Below are 14,373 nucleotides of genomic sequence, written 5' to 3'. Positions count from 1 at the left end.
GTGTGTGTGTGTGTGTGTGTGTGTGTGTGTGTGTGTGTGTGTGTGTGTGTGTAGAGCATAAGGAAGTCCCTATGGTCCTGAAGAAGAGAGCTAAGGCCAGGTGCTAAGGGGCTCAGGGTAATAGTTACAGGACTGTACTTTCTGAGCTAGGACCTTATTGTTGCATCAGAGTCCAGCCCCAGGAGGCCTAGGGTCACAGAACTCAGCTTGCTGAATGGCTGCCTCTCATTGTCTTTGATAGCAGAAGCCACCATGCCAGGTGCAGGGGCCACAGCGTCCCAGGCAGAGAGCAGGCCCCTCTGCTATAGCCAAGGAGATGTTGTTCTCGGAGGATGTGTGTATGACTTAGGTTGGAGTCTGAAGATGGTTGTGGGTTACAAAGAGCTCAGCGACAAGCCTGGCCCAAGCTTCTGACCCCTTACCCTGGATCCTGAGGGCTTGAATCCTCCCTATTCCCAACAGGTGTCAAGAATTCTTCTGTTAATCTCCTGCCCTATGAGGGCAGCCCCTCACCTCCCTCACTTCCATAGTCTAGGACTCAGGCAACTGATTTCATTCTCCTGCGGCTACCCAAGCACCCCCAGGCCTGCTCTCTGCCAACCCTGACCCCTGAACTCCAGAGTTTTGCCACCCCACCCACAAATTGCTGGGTAACATACTGGTTCTGTTTTTATATTTTTAAAAACTCTCCTTATTGTTTTCTATAGTGGCCGTACTAATTTAAACTCCTATCAACCGTGTTCAAGAGTTCCCTTGTCTCCACATCACCAGCATCTGTTTGTTTGTTGTTGTATGGTTGGTTGGTTTTTGTCTTTTTAGCTGTGTAGGTTCTATCTGGGGTAAGAAGACATATCATTGTGGTTTTGATTTGCATTTCCCTGATGGTTAGTGATATTGAACTTTTTTTTTTTTTTTTTTACATCGTACCTGTTGGCCATTTGTATGTCTTCTTTTGAGAAATGTCTATTCATGTCCTTTGTTCACTTTCTAATGAGGTTATTTGGTTTTTTAATTCTTGAGTTGTTTGAGTTTCTTACATATTCTAGATATTAGTTCCTTGTCAGAAAAATTATCTCTTCACTCAGTTGATTGTTTTCCTTGCTGTGCAGAAGCTTTTTAGTTTACTATAGTCCTATTTGTCTATTTTTGGTTGTATTTTTGAAGTCTTAACCATAAAATCTTTGCCTAGACCAATGTCCTAGAATGTTTTCCCTAGGTGTTCTTCCAGTTCTTTTATAGTTTCAGGTCTTACATTTAAGTATATAATTCAACTTGAGTTGGTTTTTATGTACAGTTAGTGAAAGGGATCTGATTTAGTTCTTCTGCATTTGGCTATCCATTTTCAGTGTGTTCTTGGCACCTTTGTTAAAAGCCAGTTGGCTATAAATGTATATATTTATTTCTGGATTCCCTGTTATGTTCCACTGATTGACATTGATTGACATGTCCATTTTTATACCAATACCATTCTGTTTTAGTTACTATAGCCTTGTAATATATTTTGCATCTAGCTTTGTTCTTTTTGCTCAGGATTGTTTTGGCTATTTCATATTTTTTTTTGGTTCCTTAGGAATATTATAATTATTTTTTCTAGTTCTGTGAAAAATAACATTGACATTTTACTGAGATTCCCTTGAATCTCTAGATTGCTTTGGGAAGTATGGTCATTTTACTAATATTAATTCTAATTCATGAGCAGGGAATACCTTTCCATTTGTTTGCATCTTCTTTCTTGCATCAGTGTTGTATAGATTTCAAGAAATTTTTGACCTCCTTGGTTAAACTTATTTCTAGGCATTTTTTCCTAGCTATTATAAATGGAATTGCTTTAAAAAATTTTTTTCTCAGCTACTTCATTAGTAATGTATAGACATTATATTGATTTTTGTAGGTTGATTTTGCGTTCTACAGCTTTACTGAATTTATTTATTAGATCTAATAGTTCTTTGGTGGAGTCTTTAGGTTTTTCTAGATAAGGATCATATCATTTGCAGTGAGGGGAGAGAGGCTGAAGGTTAAGCTGATGGACAATGATTTAATGAATCATGTGCACGAAATATGGCTTCCATCAAAACCCAAAAGAGCAGAGTTTGGAGAGCTTCTGGATAGTTGAACACAGGGAGGCTTAGAGGAAGGTGAACAAGAACTTAGCCATGTGATAGGGAGGGTGGTGCATCCTAACCCAAATGGGATGGAAACTCCTGCTCTGGGGACCCTTCTGAGCTTGCCCTATGTATCTGTTCATGTGGCTCTTTATTTGTATCTTTTAGAATACCTTTTAAAATAAACTGGTAAGTGTATGTGAGTGTTTCTCTGAGTTCTGTGAGCCATTCTAGCCAATTAATCAAATCTGAGAAGTGGGTTGTGGGAACCCTGATTTATAGCAAGTCAGTTAGAAACACAGGCAAAATAACCTGAGGCTTGAGATTGGCATCAGGACTGGGAGGAGGACAGTCATAGGGACTGGGCCCTCAACCCATGGGATGTGATGCTGTGTATAGGGAGATAGTGTCAGAATTGAGTTAGAGGACAGCCAGCTGGTGTCCATCACAAACAAGCAACAAAAATTGCTTGTTTGTTAGAGAAATTCCCTACATTTCATCAGAGAAGTCTTCTGTGTTGATAGATGTGGTGTGAGAGCAGGAGAAAAAATTTGAGATTTTCCACACTCGGAGTGGTTCTAAATGTTGAGTTGCTTTTAAATTTGACTTTATTTGGCAAAATAAATTTGACATTTATTTAAATGGGCTAAATAAACAGGATTAGATGTGAGAAATGTTTTAATATAATGTATAAGAAGGAACCAAAGGCTGATGAAGACAGTAGTGTTGGAATAGTTGTTCTGTGCATGAGTGCCCCCTTCATCCCCTCTGTCTCCCAAGAAACCAAAAGATATTCTCTCTGCAGCTTTAACAATACTGGTTTGGAAGAGAGTGTCTGCCTTTTTTGAAAGTTCTAAATGGCTATAATTGCAGGACTTTCATGATGCTCAGGATTGTCCTGATGTCGGTGGAGATGAAGGGAAACCAGAAAGTCAGGTGTCAGCGGAAATGGCCATTTATCATAATTTTTTTGACAGAATATCAAACTATTTTACTGTTTACAGTAGTAAAGGACAACAAATAATGTACAAATTGGTGAATAAACACAACAGAACCAGCAAACATGCCACCCAAGCCCAGCAAACAGGAAATGAGAACATTTTCAGCAACATTTCAAGCAAGCAAGAGATGATGGGTCGTTGTTCAGGTGATTATAAAAAGGCAGGAAATGGCTACCAAGCAGCAGTGGATCCTCAAGGAAGGACAATAGACAGAACTATGAAAATGTTTAATTGGTATAGACCCCAAAATATATCACAGAACTGAAATCACCAGACTAATGCACAAATTCAATACATATTTGGAAAGTAGCACAGGACAAACCCACGAGAAGAACATGAAGTCATCGTTCCACAGGTTCATTTGTAACTACACTTGGAAGTAGCTCTTTTACACAACATAACTGCAAATTCAACAATACTTAATCTTACTTTTTTATGTATAAATCATCATTATTCATCAGAAGCAAATACTAGAAGAAATCTGAGGCCATGACACCATTACCAGATGAGAAATGTGGGAATTTCTTCCATATTAAGAGGAAGAAAAAAGCCAGTTTTGGTTGTGCCAATCCTTGCCCGTATACCAACACCAGCTACTGAGCAGGAAGTGGGGTGGCAGGGGTGGCAGGTGGGTGGGTCCTGGGCCTCTGGCGCACCTTCCGTCTGCTGCTGGAACACGTCGAGGGTGTCCTCCTCCTCAATGTCCAGCTGTGCTGGAGTGTCGGTTTCATTAATTGGCTGCTTGTCAAACCCGAATCTAATCTGTCTCATTAACAAGCAAGCCCTGCCTGTCGCAGTAGGCCTTCATCAACTTCTTCAGCGCCGTGTGCCTCTTGATCTTGAACTGCACCACAAAGCCGTCTTGCCCAGCCACCTTCAGGTTGATGTGGTCGATCATTCTCCATCTTCACGCCCTCCTTGGGCTTCTCCTCCGACTTGGCTGCCCGGGCGTGTGGACATGCGGTACGGGGGAAGCAGCACAGAGAGAGCGAATCACACTCTAGGTCCCGCAGCTCTCTCCATTTTTTTTTTTTAAACAGAGTTTCACTCTTGTTGCCCAGGCTGGAGTGTAATGGCACAGATCTCAGCTCACTGCAACCTCTGCCTCCCGAGTTCAAGTGATTCTCCAGCCTCAGCCTACCAGAGTAGCTGGGATTACAGGCATGAGCCACCTCCACCAATAAATAAATAAATAAATAAAGTTTTTTAGTAGGGATGGGGTTTCACTATGTTGGCCGGGCTGGTCTTGACCTCCCAACCTCAGGTGATCCACCCACCTCGGCCTCCCAAAGTGCTGGGATTACAGGTGTGAGCCACCACGCCTGGCCCATTATTCTTATCATACATAACTTCTGGAAAAAAAAAGAAAAATTTCTAGGAAACAAACAAAAAAAATAACAATCAAAATCATCAGAAAATCTTCCACATAGAAATTACTTCATTTAATTTGATCCATTAAAGAATTTAATGTCATTCTTTCTTTGTTTTTTTTTCATGTAATATAATCTATGGAGATTTCTATCCAGAGTGAGAACCTGTCTCAAACAACAACAACAACAAAAAACCCTTACAAGCTGCGGTGCTGTGGCACAATCATTGCTCACTTCAGCCTTGACCTCCCTGTCTGAAGCAATCCTTTAGCCTCAGCCTCCCAAGTAGCTGAAACTACAGGCACATGCTACCACACCCAACTAACGTTTTTAAAAAAATTTTTGTAGTGATGAGGTATCACTATATTGCCCAGGCTGGTCTCAAACTTGTGAGTTCAAACAATTCACCCACCTCCACTTCCCAAAATGCTGGGATTACAGGATTACCTGAGCCACCGCACCCAGCCTCTATCCCGTGTTTTGATTCATCATCATCTCCTAAGCCCTTTCCCAGCATCTGTAGTCTACCAAACATGCCATGATTAAATTATATCTCTACACCTTGATATAACCAAAAATTTATATAAGCAGTAAAGACAAATATGAAAAAGTACAGTTACTACCAAAGTTATTAAGAGGATAACCTAAAAATATTTGGGTACACAAATCTTTCTTTTTTCTTTTTCTTTTCCTTTTTTGAGTCAGGTGACATTCTGTCACTCAGGCTAAAGTGCAGGCCCTATCATAGTTCACTGTAGCCTCCACCTCCCAAGGTTCAGGGAATCCTTCTGCCTCAGCCCCCCGAGTAGCTGGGACTACAGGCATGCAATACCATGCCCGGCTCATTTTTGTATTTTTAGTAGAGATGGGGTTTTGCCAGGTTACCCAATCTGGTCTCAAACTTCTGGGCTCAAATGATCCACCCATCTCGGCCTCCCACAGTGCTGGGATTACAGGCGTGAGCCACTGCGCCCACCGCTTTCTCTCTCTCTCTCTCTCTCTCTCTTTTTTTTTTTAGCAACAGCTGATAGAATGGAAAATATTTCTTAAATGAGACACAAGTATATCAAATTAAAAATGTTTAAACTTCAAATAACTTACATACACATACAGTCTTTCTTTGCTTAATGGTGAGACAGCATTTGAGAAATGAGTCCTTAGGTGATTTTGTCATGTGTGGTCATCATAGAGTGTCCTTACACAAGCCTAGATGGTATAGCCTATACACACCTAGGCTACATAAAAAAGCCTGTTGCTCCTAGACTATCAACTTGTATAGCATGTTACTGTATGGAATACTGTAGACAGTTCTAACACAATAGTACGTATTTGTGGATCTAAACATGTAAACAGAGAAAAGGTATAGTGAAAATGTCATAAAAATAAAAAAGATTTTTAAGATGGCCTGTCTGTCTAGGACACTCACCATGAATGAAGTATGCAGGATGGGAAGTTGCTCTGGGTGAGTCAGTGAGTGAGTGGTGAGTGAATGTGAAGGCCTAGGGCATTGCTGCACACTGCTTATACTTTATAAACACTGTACACTTTGGCTATGCTAAATTCATTTTAACAATAATTTTCTTTCTTTAATAATAAATTAGCTTATTAATTAATAATTAGCTAATAATTTTATTATTGGTCATTTATGAATAATAACTAATTGATAATAAATTAGTTACTATAGCTTTCTGTAGTATTTTTAACTTTATAAACTTTTTTAACTTTTCTACTCTTTTGTAATAGCACTTAGCTTAAATCATCAACATATTATACAGCTCTACAAAAATATTATTCTTTATATTCTCATTCTAGAAACTCATTCCTATTTTTTTATCTTTTAATCTTTTTCGGTAAAAATAAAGATATACATTAGCCTAGGCTGACATGAGGTCAAGATCAACAATATCAACCATCTTCAGCCTTCCTGTATTGTCCCACTGGAAGACTTTCTGGGGTAATAACATGCATGGAGCTGCCATCTCCTATGATTACAATGCCTGCTTCTGGAATACCTCCTAAAGTACCTGGCTGAGGCCATTTTAAGTTAACTTTTTTGATATATAGAAAGACCACACTCTAAAATAACAACGAAAACTATGGTAAGTACATAAAACATAGCATAGCCATCTATTATCATTATCAAGTATTATGTACTGTAAATAACTGTATGTGCTAGACTTTCATAGGATTGGCAGTGCAGTAGGTTTGTTTACAGCAGCAGCATCACAAACACATGATTAATACATTATACTATGAAGTTATTATGGCTGCAGTGTCACTAGGTGATAGGAATTTTTCAGCTCCATTAAACTCTCATGGGACGACAGTCATATATGCAATCCATCATTGGCCCAAACATCATTATACAGGGCATGACTGTATAACACAGTGGTGGGGGTGTGCGTGTGTGTATTTTGTGTGTGTAAAGTTGTTAAAACTGAAATTGAGGTTTCAACTAGGCACCAAGATAAAATATATTAACCTTTCCTGTGAGGTGTTAAATTATCCTATGCAGAAATTTGAAATGCAAATAACTGTTGAAGGTTTAGAGGTCTTCTGGTTCAAACCGTCACAGACTAGCTGATTTTAAACTCATCCTCCCACTGTAAACAAGTACAAAAGTCAGATAAAACAAACAATGCAGTTGTGCATCCACAAAACAGCAGCCGGCACAGGACTATCACCCTTCAGAGAATGGAAGTTCCTGAAAGGGAGATTCACATCCTCATCATCTTTCTTTCTAAAAGCATTTGCCAAAATACAATGAAGGGAAATGGAGCCCAAGCAGAGAAAAACAATCTCACTGGCAAAGGAAACAGAGATCAGAGTTCAGGCTTGGAACACTGGCTGGAATTTAGGAGTAGGGTGCCGAGAGACAGAGTTACAGAGAAGAAACACCCAAAATCTGCACTCCTAAGAGGGATATGCTGCAGGTGACACTCTAAGAAGCCCACCAGAGCACAGCTGCTTGGAGATCACATGCTAAGTAGAAATGTCGGAAGCTCCATAGTGTGAGGATATGTTGGAATTTTAGCTGTGCAAAACCTATGTTGAGACATCCGAATGGGGAAGCCCTGTAAGTGAGGACCCTGACCTTGGAGTAAGGACCACACTGAAATAGACCCACCCTAGAAAAGGCTAAAATCAAGATTAAGCAGAATCAAAGTGGGTCTGATTTTTACTCCACGTGATTCTTCAATAATTACCTAACTGTCAAACTATTAGCAGTCTTTGGAGGAAGATAACAAATGAAGAGCCCCTAAAATACATCATCTAGAATATGTGCCATGCCGAGCAGCAGAGTGAATGCAACAACTAGAGATGAAACCATCAGCAGAAGCATATTCGGAGATGATCTGGATATTGAAGCCAGCAAGCAAGGACATTCTTCAAAATATTTATGATCAATATGTTAAGGAAGAAAGAGGAATTTCAAAATCCCTAGAAAGATTAATTATAAGAACAGAGAAAACACAAATGAGCACTATGAGAAGGGACATTATAAAACTGTAGATTTTATTAAAACAAAAAGAAGAGAATGTTAGACAGCTTCATGGCAACACCTTTTACAATTTAGGTATAGTGACATGAGTTCTTGAAAAAGATGGTTGAACAAAGCCAACAGAAAACTAAATACAAAATATAAATAGTCCTACATCCATTAAGAAATTGAGTTCTAAATAAATTCCTTCCTGCCAGAAAAACTCCTTGCCCAGATTTCTTTGCCTGTCAATTCTTTCAAAAACTTAAAATAGGCATGTCAGTCTTATACAATCTTCCCTTGGTACTTTTTGAGATGGGTTCTAGGACCTCTGTGGATGAATCAAAATCCATGGATGCTCAGGTCCAATATATAAAGTAACCTAGTATGTGCCTATTACCTATGCACATCCTTCCATATACTTTAAATTATCTTTAGATTACTTATAATTTCTAATGCAATGTAAGTGATTTGTAAATAGTTGTTATCTGTATTGCTTAGGAAATAATGAAAAGAAAAATGTCTGTACATCTTCATGTACAGATGAGGTCATAATGATTGTAGGTAGTCCTAACTGCATAGTATACATCAGCAGCAACATAACATTTTCTATCCACAGGTAGTTGAATTCACAGATGTGGAACCCACAGAAATGAAAGGCAGACTGTGTGATATGGTTTGGCTATTTCCCCACCCAAATTTCATATTGAATTGTATTTATCATAATTCCCACTCCTCTGAATTGCAGACAAGAGAAAAATGTCCAGTATCATGACTTTTATTTAACATTGTACTGTGTGTCCAACAGCAAAAAAAAAAAAATAGATTAGATAAGAAATATAACTGTCTTCTTCAAGGAAAACATTATTGTATATAAAGAAAATCTAGGAAGTTCTATGAACAGACTATTAAAAATAAGTGAATTTTGCAAGGCCAATATAAAACAAAAAGTAACATTTCGGTATATGAGTAATTAACAGTGAGAAGAACTGACATTCTTTAAACAGTACTATGCATAATACCACTAAGAAACAGAAGTTCTTAGAAATAAATATAAAGGTCATACAAAATCTCATCACTCAAAATTACAAAACATTGCTGAGACAAATTAAGTGGTATATTATTTCATATATGTGAGGAAGAAAATATTGCTGAGATACCATTTATCCACAAAATGATCTATGAAACCAATGCAATTGTAATAAAAATCTCAACAGGGTTTTTTTTTTTGTTTTTTTGGGTTTTTTTTGTTTTGTGGGAATCAACATGCTCCTAAAATGTATACAAAAATGTGAGGAGCCTAAAATAGCCAGAACAATATTGGAAGTGAACATAATTGGAGGACTTAAACTATCAGATATCAACAGATACTTGAAAGCCACATTGATTAAAAGAGTGAAGTACACGTTCAAGGATAGACAAACAGAAAAAAATATATATATTAACAAAGAACCCACTCTCTTTTCTTCTATGAGTTTTTATTTTAGCCCTTATCTGTAGGTCTCTAATCCATTTTACATTAATTTCTGCATATACTGTGAAGTAGTGTTTTAATTTCTTTCCTTTTTCTCTTTTTTTCCTTTGGTAGAGACGGTGTCTGTGTCACCCAGGCTAGTGTGCAGTAGTGCAGTCAGAGCTCATTGTAATGTTGAACTACTGGGTCCAAGCAATTCTGCTATCTTGGCCTCTCAAAATGCTGAGATTGCAGGTGGAGTCACCACTTCCAGCTCTCAGGTTCATCCTCTAGAATGTGGACATCCAATTGTCATAGCTCCATTAGATGAAGGGTGTATGCTTTCCCACACTGAATTGTCTTAACACCTTTACTGAGGCTTTTTGCATATTATTTCTTTATGTGTCTCTGGGCTGTTGTCTAGTGCACTTTCATTTCAATCTGAATGACTCACATTAGAATTTCTTACAGGAAAGATCTAGTAGCAATGGAATCTCTCAGTTGTTAATTATGTGGAAAATCTCAATTTCTCCATTTATTTTAACTTATTAATGTGATAAAATGCACATAAACTTTACCATCTTAACCATTTGTAATGGTACTGTTCAGTACTGCTAAGAACATTCACACTGTTTTGCAAACCAATCTCCAGAAATGTTTTTATCTTGCAAAACTGTATATTTTCATTTTTGAAGAATAAGTTTTCTGGATATAGAATTTTTGGTTGACAGCTTTATTTTTGCAGCACTTTAAACATATCATACCATTCTGACATCCCTTGGTGTTTTCTGGAATGAAATTGGCTGTTAATCTCAATGAGGGTCCCTTGTACATAATGTGTTATTTGTTACCTGCTGCTGTCCAAGTTCTCTCTGCTTCTATTTCAACAGTTTGGTTATAATGTATCTTGGTTTGGCTCTCTTTAAGTTTATTCTGCTTGGACTTCATTGAAGTTTTTGAATTTGAATGTGTAGATTCACAGATTTTATCAAGTTGGGCAAGGTTTCACCTGTTATGTTACTCCATATTTTTACTGTCTCTTTCCACCTCTCCTCTGCTTTGGGGATTCCCATTATTCATCTGTCAGTCCACTTGATGCTGTACAGAGGTGTCATAGCCTCTGATCATTTGCCTTTATATTTTTTCTTCCTGCTCTTTAGATTCCATAATCGTAATTGGCCTATCTTCAATTTGCTGGTTCTTCTGCCTGCTAAATTCTGCATATCTTGGTCAGCATGATGGTGTCCCACAAGTCCCTTAGGCTCTGTTCACTATTATTTTTTCTTCTTCCTTTTTTTTTTGTTTGTATTCTGCACAGTCTACAATTTAAGATGACTTGTCTTCAAGTTTGCCGATTCTTTCTTCTACCTGTTCAAGTCTGGTATTGAACATCTCTAATGAATTTTTTATTTCAGTAATTATGCTTTCCCCACTAGAATTGCTGTTTCCTCATTATATTTTTAATGACAGTCTTTATTTGATGATATGTTTTTCTTCTGGTTCCTTTTTTTCTCTTTTTGTCCGTAGTCTTTTTATTTTTATTTATTTGAGCATATTTAAGACTGTTGGTTTAAAGTCTTTGTCTAGTAAGTCCAGTGACTTGGCTTCCTTAAAGACAGCTTCTGCTGTTGCATTTTTTTCTGTGAATAGGCCATTTTCTTAAATGTTTAAATAACTTCAAGATTTTTTGTTGAAAGCAAAACCCTTTGAATGCAACAATTTGGTAACTCTGGATATCATATTATTCCTACTTCCCAGAGTTTCTTGTGGATGGAGTTGTTTCTTAGTGACTTTTCTAAACAATTTTTAAGCTTGTTCTTTCCCATGTATGGTCACTGAAATGTATTCTATTAGCTCCATGGTCAGCTAGTGATTTGACAGAGGTTTCCTTAACAGCTGTAGTCAAAAAAATAAATAAATAATGCCCCCCCAAGACTTTGCAGATAGACTCTTTGCAGATAGACACTCCTTCAACACATAACCAGTCAGTTTAGACATCTGCCTTAACTTCACTGACTGCTTACATAGAGGCTAAAGATCATCCAGAGGTAAAAGCCTAAGGTCATCTCAGTTATTTTGAAAACATGCAGTAAGCCCTGACCATGTATGTGGCATTCTGGTTTTCTCAGCATATATAGGATATTTTGGAAGTTATATTGCCCTATGTATCTGCACCTCCAGCCTCTACCTTTCTAGGCTTTTCAGCCTGTCTGCTGTTTACCCATCTGTTATTCCTTGCCCTGCATGTCTATGACTAGTATTTGCCTTTAAATGCGTTTGACAAACATTGCTATGGAGACCACTCCAATCTTAATAAAGTTCCAAGAGGAGTGAAGCAAAGATCAGCCTCTGAGGTGATCTTTTGGGGGCTGTCATACCTGTCAAAGGACACAAACACAATTCTTTGAGAAGAAACTTCATTTTGCCTCTTCTGGCATCAGGAAACTACACCAGGAATGTGGCCACTGTCCCCATGGCTACCTCACAGCTAAGGGTGTCGGGGTTGGAGCGAGTAGGTGGCTAAGGAATAGCGTTACCATGCTCTCTTACCAAAATTTAGAGCTTCTTTTTCATTAAGCACTACTTTGGTTGTTGTAGAAAGTTTTTTCATAGACTCCAGAGTACAGAATAACTTAATTTTGATAGTTTTTTCCAGGTTAATAGTTGCTTTAGTAGGGGAATGCATTTTTGGAATTCTCTACCATTTTTTGATAAAGGCCTTATAATTGTCTCTTAATAAGATTTTAAAATCATGAAAAAATCTTATGTATCTACCCATGTGCTTACCATTTCTGGTGCTCTTCATTACATATTTGCAGTTGGTATCCTTTTGTTTTTGCCTGAAGGGCTGAAACATTTATTACAGCTCATGTCTGCTGGGTATAAATTTTTTCACCTCCTATAAGTCTAAAATCCCTTTATTTTTTGAGAGATGATTTTAGGTTGTGTTAAATAGCTTGATTTAATCATTACACATGGTATACATATATCAGTATATCACACAGTACCTCATGAATATATTATTACTTGCCAATTAAAATTATACATATTACATATATGTTTTTAAAGGATCTTTTTTCTGGAAATAGAGTCTAGTTTGACAGCATTTTCCCTTCAGAATTTTAGAGATGTTGCTCATCTGTCTCCTCCTTTGCACTGTTTCCAACGAAATAACCACTGTCATCTTTATTACTATTCTTATGGTTTTTTTCATTTTCCTCATTTTTGATTTTCTCTCTTTGTTTGGTTTTGAACACATATATGTTATATTCATCCACAATTATAAACTAAACTTGGGAAACAATCTGTAGGGAGAGTTTGTTGATAATTGGATATAAATTTTCAGAAACAGTTGTTTATTCCTTAGTAGGTCAAAGGCTAATTTCCTTGGAATATTATTGTATTAAAGAATGTCATAAATAATTTTATTTGTCATGTGAACCTGGTGCCCAGGTAGGTGGTAAAGCATTATTCTGGAGGAATTTTAAAGGCTTTTTTTTGGTATAAGTTTAACATACAAATTGCTGTACTTTGAGCAAAGTAGATTGCCTTCTATAAGGTGGATGGACTTCATTCAATTCATTGAAAGTGTAAACTGAATAAAACACTGACATTTCCCAAGCCAGATTCTGTCCTGGGATTTGAACTGCAATATCAGTCTTCTGACCCATAAAGAGCTGGTTGGTTTGTGTACAGCATTTGCAAGATGAATGGACAACATCCTGTTTGGAAGTCCTCCCCTTTGATCAAAGAAGATACAAACAGAACAACTCTTGTGGGCTGAATTGCACAGTATTTTCTTAGCAGTGATGAAAAGATTGAACAATGATAAAAGCTCCTATGTTTTAGTTTTTACTGACTTATGGGCAATAACTGATGGCCTAGCCATATAATTAATCAAGAGAGCAATGGAAAACTGGCCTATGAAAAGAATGCCCATATGGGACACATGTAATACCACCTTGCTGCCTGATATAGAGTGGATGTTGTTCTTACCTGAATCTCATATAGAGATGTGATCCCCAGCAGTGTAGGTGATTGGATTATGGGGTGGTTTCTCATGAATGGTTCAGCATCATCCCCTCGGTGCTGTTCAGAGCTCATCAGAATAACTCCCTTCCAGGTCTGAAAGGTGATTGAAAGCAACAAGCATTTATATGTAAGTGCTTGCCACGTGCACCTGTAATTCCAGCTATGAAATTGGCTAAGGCAGAAGGTTATCTTAAGAAGAGGCATTTGAGTTTAGCTGAGAAATATTTGAGTCTGGCCTGGGAAACATATTAAGACCACATCTGAGAAAAAAATTTACGTTTGTTTGTGAAGATCACCTGGATCCATGAAATAAGTAGACACTGGGGCTGTAGCAATGCAGAGATGGACTGAATCAAGACATATTCCTCTTGCATTCCCTACCTCACATACACAAAATACTCATAAAATGTATTCTATTTAACAAGACTGGGTGCAGTGGCTCATGCCTGTAATCCCAGAACTTTCAGAGGCTGAGACAGGTGGATCACTTGATGTCAGAAGTTTGAAACCAGCCTGGCCAACATGGTGAAACCCTGTCTCAACTAAAAATACAGCAATCAGCCAGCATGGTGGTACCTGCCTGTAGTCCAGCTACTCGGGAGACTGAGGCAGGAGAATGCCTTGAACCTGAGAGGCAGAGGTTGCAGTGAGCTCAGATGGTGCCACTACACTCCATACTGGGAGACAGAGTGAGACTGTGTTTCAAAGGAAGAAGAAAAAAAAGAAGTGTTCTCTTTAACAAGAAAAGAGACAGAGATAAGCAGAGACAAAAAAAAAAAAAAAAAAAAAAAAAAAAAAGAGCCTGAATGGGAGGTGTTGCCACCATGTGGACCACTGAGCAACATTACAGCAGGAAACTCACTGGCCCTCAATGTCCAACAATGGTCAGAGAAATATCTGCTTCAGGGGAAGAGTTTCATAGAGAATTAAAATA

The 14,373-nt window shown here is 38.0% G+C and overlaps 1 pseudogene; it reads right to left on the bottom strand.

Annotated features, from left to right (window-relative positions):
• Positions 1-5,008, bottom strand: part of LOC116545452 — a 6,274-nt pseudogene extending 1,266 nt beyond the window's left edge.
• Positions 5,009-14,373: the final 9,365 nt, after the last annotated feature.

This window comes from Sapajus apella, unplaced genomic scaffold (assembly GCF_009761245.1).
Source record: "Sapajus apella isolate SASKATOON/1434 unplaced genomic scaffold, GSC_monkey_1.0 scaffold270, whole genome shotgun sequence".
Classification (NCBI taxonomy): Eukaryota; Metazoa; Chordata; class Mammalia; order Primates; family Cebidae; genus Sapajus; species Sapajus apella.
Note: the sequence above shows the minus strand (reverse complement) of the source record. Positions and strands in the feature narration are given on the sequence as shown.